Source organism: Cryptomeria japonica, unplaced genomic scaffold (assembly GCF_030272615.1).
Source record: "Cryptomeria japonica unplaced genomic scaffold, Sugi_1.0 HiC_scaffold_15, whole genome shotgun sequence".
NCBI lineage: Eukaryota > Viridiplantae > Streptophyta > Pinopsida > Cupressales > Cupressaceae > Cryptomeria > Cryptomeria japonica.
In genome coordinates, this window is record NW_026728837.1 from 24,204 (window position 1) to 29,714 (window position 5,511).

The following is a 5,511-nucleotide window of genomic DNA, read 5'->3' on the forward strand; positions in this document are numbered from 1 at the left end:
CGCTCCGAAGTGCGCTCCAAGGTGCGCAGGTGCGCGCGAAGTCGAAAGTTGGGTTAATTGTCCGGTTTGCCTCGGGTGCGCACCTTGCGTGCACCTTCGCCAGGGTGGGCGCCTTGGTGCGCACACCTTGGCTGGGCTGCGCACCCGGGCGCGCACACCTTGGCACCCGCGTTTCCTTCATTTTAAATTTTTTTTTTTTACAATCTCTCAAGTGGGAAATTCTATAATCTCAACTTTTTTTGCCTTTTCAGGAAACTTTTGAATGGAGCGCATCATTGGTGCGCTCCGAAGTGTGCTCCAAAGCTCTCTCCAGCTGCGTGCACCTGCCCCGGCCGCGCACCCGGCCCCGCCCAGCTTCGCTCACCTGTCCCGGGCGTCTGGTGCGGAACCTTAGAGTAAGAAACATCACCGTGCACCTTGGCCAACGTGCGCGACTCGACCGAGCGCGCACTGGCCGAGGTGCACACCGATTTCACCTGGGTGCGCGCGCAGCACCTCGGGCGCACCGGGGTGCGCGCACAACGCCCGGGTTGCACCGTGGCCTGTGTGCTCGGGGCGCCTCGGGTGCGCGCTCGGTGTCGCCCCCGCGCGCGCGGTAGTGCGGGCAGGGCACCCCGGCCCGGCCCGGCCCCGACCAGAATGCAAACGGGCAAAAGGTTTATTCAAATAGCATTGCGACGCCCGGCGAAAAACTAAAAAAGGGTGCAACACCGGGACTTCCCGGGAGGTCACCCATCCCAGTACTACTCCGGCCCAAGCGCGCTTAACTGCGGAGTTCTGATGGGATCCGGTGCACTAACGCTGGTATGATCGCACCCGTTATGAGCTTGTCGCAGTGTGTACTTAGCAAACCGCGACCCACGTGCGAATCCACCCCGGCCACCCACCCCCGTCGAGGTGCACACCCTCCCTCGCGAAGTGCGCCCCGTTCGCCAAGTGTGAGCCCTGCCCGGGTGCGCGCACCTTGCTAGGGCGTCGGGTGTGCACCCGGCCCGGCCTACGTGCGTGCACCTGGAGGGGGCGTCGTGTGCGTGCAGTGTCCCGTCTGCAACGCGGTGCCCACACACCACCTCGGGCGCAACGACCTGCGCTCACATGTGGGCCGAGTGCACCTTGGTGCATGTTCGGGGCGCCTCGGGTGCACGCTCGATCTTGCCCCGGTGCACCAAGGTGCTCGGTTTGCCCCGGGTGCGCACTTGGTGCAAGGTGGGCACCCAAAATAGGGATCAAGCACCAAAACACAAGTTTCGGGATGCAAAATGGGACCCAAGGACCACAAATGCGTTCCAAGACCCATGATGGGTCCACGAGAACAAAAATGTGTTCCGAGACTTAATAAACAAATATTGGGTTTTAGGAGAAGAAACATGCTCTGATGCCCAAAACGAGAATCGACCCCGAAAAGGCCACAGGCCAAAAGTGGGATGCGAGACAAAAAAAAATGGGACCCGAGGACCAAAATTGGGTTCCCAGGTCGAAGACAGGGCAACCGGACAAGAAACGACCTCTAAGGCTCGAAATGAGTCCCGACGACTAAAACTTGACAAGAAGCACCCATCAGGCACCCAACTCGACACCCATGGGATGCCGACCCACCCGGGCTTCCACCTAGCACACCTTGGCACCCACCCACCCTCGCACCCAACCTCGCACCCAACTTAGCACCTTTGAACCCACATTGGCACTCACCCTGACCCTGGCACCTTGGAACCCACATTGGCACTCACCTTGACCCTGGCACCCACCTTTGCACTCACCTTGGGACCCACCCTGGCTCCCACCTCGGCACCCACCCAGACACCCACCTTGGTTCCTTGGCACCCACCTTGGATCCTTGGCACCCACCCCGACACCCACCTTGGCACGCAACTTGGCTACTTGCCACCCACCTTGGCTCCTTGACGCCCACCCCGACAACCACCCCGTGACCTACCCTGGCTAGGGTTGGTGCACACCCACCCTGGTGCCCACCTTGGCACCCACCCTATGACCCACCTTGGCACGCACCTTAGTACCCACCCCGTTACCCACCCTAGGACCCACCCCGTGACCCACCTTGGCCAGGGTGGGTGCACCCACCCTGGTGCCCACCTTGGCACCCACCCATCCTAGCACCCAGCCTGTGACCGGGCTTGGAACCCAACCTTGCACCCGCACCCGTCTTGGCCAGTGTGGGTGCGCACCCATCCTGGCACCCACGTTGTGACACACCCTTTAACCCACGCACCCTAGCACCCACGTTGGCACCCACCTTGGAACCCAACCTAGCAACTTGGCACCCACCCTGTGACCCACCTTGGCATCCACCATAGCAGTCGCCGACTTGGCACCCACCTCGGCACCCACCTTGGCACTTGTGGACCCACCTTGCCACTCACCCTAGCATCGACCCATCCTAGCACCCACCCTGGCACCTTTGCACCCTAGCACTCACCCATCCTAGCACCTAACCTGTGACCCACCTTGACACTCACCCTCGCACCCACCTTGGAACCCAACCTAGCACCCACCCACCCTGACACCAACCCTAGCACCTACCCACCCTTGCACCCACCCTGTGACCCATCTTGGCACCCACCCATCCTACCACTCAACCTATCACCCACCTTCTCACCCACCTTGGCATCCACCTTAGCACCCACCCACACTGGCACCTTGGCACCCACCTCGGGCAAGGTGGGTGCACACCCACCCTGGCACCCAATTTAGAACCCACCGAGCATGTTACCCACCTTGGCACCCACATTGCAGCCCACCCTAGTACCCACCCTATGACCCACATTGGCATCCACACCCTAGCACCCAGGCACCTCGACACCCGCCTTGACACCCACCCTAGCACTGAACCTGTGACCCACCTTGGAACTCACCCTAGAACCCACCCACCCTGTGAACCACCTTGGCATCCACCTTAGCACCCACCCACCTTGGCACCCACTCTAGCACTCACCCATCCTAACACCCAACTTGTTACCCACCTTGGCACCCGCCCTCGCGTCCACCTTGAAACCCACCCTAGCACCCACCCACGCAGGAGCCCACCTTGGCACCCAACCTAACACCCACGCATCCTGGCACCCAACTTGTGACCCACCTTGGAACCCACCCTAGTACCCACCTTTGAACCCACTATATCACCAACCCACCTTGGCACCCACCCTATGACCCTCTTTGGAATCCACCCTAGCACGCACCCACCCTGGCACCCACCATGGAGCGCACCCTAGCACCCACCCACCTCGGCACGCACCTCAACACCCACCTTGGTGTGCGCACTGCGCCAACCTCTCAAAGACCCTATGTGGTGCGCTCCAAAGTGTACACCTTTGGTGCGCTCCAAGGTGCGCACCTTTGGTGCACACCAAAGTGTGCACCGAGGTGAGCACCAAAGTGCACTCCAGGGTGCACACCAAGGCGTGCACCTTTGGTGCGGTCAATGCAAACGAATTCGGAAGTTGGGGTCGATGTCCTAATCGCTGCTGCAGACTACACGTATGAGAATCGGACAAATAGCTTTATATAGGGGAGGTGTTGCGTTTGATGGGTCGACTCCCCTGGTTGTGTGCACTGCACCAACTTCAAAGACCCTGTCTTGTTTAAGAAGTCAAAAGTTGGGGTGGATGTCCTAATCATTGCTGCAGTCTACGCATGTATGAGAATCAGACAAATAGCTTATATAGGGGAGGTGTTGCATTCGGTGGGTTGACTCCCCTGGTTGTGCGCACTGCGCCAACCTCAAAGACCCCGCATAGCAGAAGAAGTCGGAAGTCGGATTTTGGTGAGCACCAAGGCGTGCACCTTTGGTGCGGTCAACGCAGACGAATTCAGAAGTTGGGGTGGATGTCCTAATCGTTGTTGCAGGCTACACATGTATGAGAATCAGACAAATAGCTTATATAGGGGAGGTGTTGGGTTTGATGGGTCAACTCTCTTGGTTGTGCGCATTACGCCAACCTCAAAGACCTTGTTTTCGTTAAGAAGTCAAAAGTTGGGGTCAATGTCCTAATGGCTCCTGCAGGCTACACATGTATGAGAATCGGACAAATAGCTTATATAGGGGAGGTGTTGGGTTTGATGGGTCGACTCCCCTGGTTGTGCGCATTACGTCAACCTCAAAGACCTTGTTTTCGTTAAGAAGTCAAAAGTTGGGGTCGATGTCCTAATTGCTCCTGTAGACTACACATGTATGAGAATCAGACAAATAGCTTATATAGGGGAGGTGTTGGGTTTGATGGGTTGACTCCCCTAGTTGTTCGCATTACACCAACCTCAAAGACCTTGTTTTCGTTTAGAAGCCGAAAGTTGGGGTCGATGTCCTAATTGCTCCTGCAGGCTACGCATGTATGAGAATCAGACAAATAGCTTATATAGGGGAGGTGTTGGGTTTGATGGGTCGACTCCCCTGGTTGTGCGCATTGCGCCAACCTCAAAGACCCTGCATTGTGGATGAAGTCGAAAGTCAGAGTTTGGTGTGCTACAAGGTGTGGTCGAAGGTGCTCACCTAGGTGTGCACCTTTGGAGCGCAGGAAAAGTGCCCTCCAAAAGTGCGCACCTTTGGAGTGCAGAAAAGTGCCCTCCAAAAAGTGCCCTCCAAAAGTGTGCACCTTTGGAGTGCACAAAAGTGCCCTCCAAAAGTGCGCACCTTTGGAGCGCAGAAAAGTGCCCTCCAAAAAGTGCCCTCCAAAAGTGCGCACCTTTGGAGCGCAGAAAAGTGCCCTCCAAAAAGTGCCCTCCAAAAGTGCGCACCTTTGGAGCGCAGAAAAGTGCCCTCCAAAAAGTGCCCTCCAAAAGTGCGCACCTTTGGAGCGCAGAAAAGTGCCCTCCAAAAAGTGCCCTCCAAAAGTGCGCACCTTTGGAGCGCAGAAAAGTGCCCTCCAAAAAGTGCCCTCCAAAAGTGCGCACCTTTGGAGCGCAGAAAAGTGCCCTCCAAAAAGTGCCCTCCAAAAGTGCGCACCTTTGGAGCGCACAAAAGTGCCCTCCAAAAGTGCGCACTTTTGGTGCGCACAAAAGTGCGCACTTTTGGTGCGCACAAAAGTGCGCACTTTTGGTGCGCACCAAGGCGCTGGTTCGGTCGTTGCAGGCGAGTTCGGAAGTTGGGGTCGATGTCCTGAGCGGAGGTGCAAACTACACAGGTGTCGGAATCGGACAAATAGCTTATATAGGGGAGGTGTATGCTTCGATGGGTCGACTCCCCAGGTTGAGCGCACCGCGCCAACCTCAAAGACCCTACGGTATGGATGAAGTCGGAAGTTGGGTCCGATGACCGATTCGATTAGTAGGTATGCTCATGAGGTCGGAATTTGGGTCCGATGACCTGCCATGTGCAGGAAGGCGAATGTTGGCACTGTGCGTTGCAAGGTGCACACCAAGGCGCTGGTGCGGTCTTTTTAGTCGAGTTCGGAAGTTGGGGTCGATGTCCTGATCGGAGGTGCAAGCTACACAGGTGTGGGAATCGGACAAATAGCTTATATAGGGGAGGTGTATGCTTCGTTGGGTCGACTCCCCGGGTTG

At 57.4% G+C, this 5,511-nt stretch overlaps 1 non-coding gene across 1 annotated transcript; it reads right to left on the minus strand.

The window, feature by feature from the left end:
• Window positions 1–699: 699 nt before the first annotated feature.
• LOC131860474 (5S ribosomal RNA) lies at window positions 700–818 on the minus strand. The gene has a single exon (XR_009359569.1). It is a non-coding gene; the product is annotated as a 5S ribosomal RNA (ribosomal RNA).
• Between the last annotated feature and the right edge of the window lie 4,693 nt (window positions 819–5,511).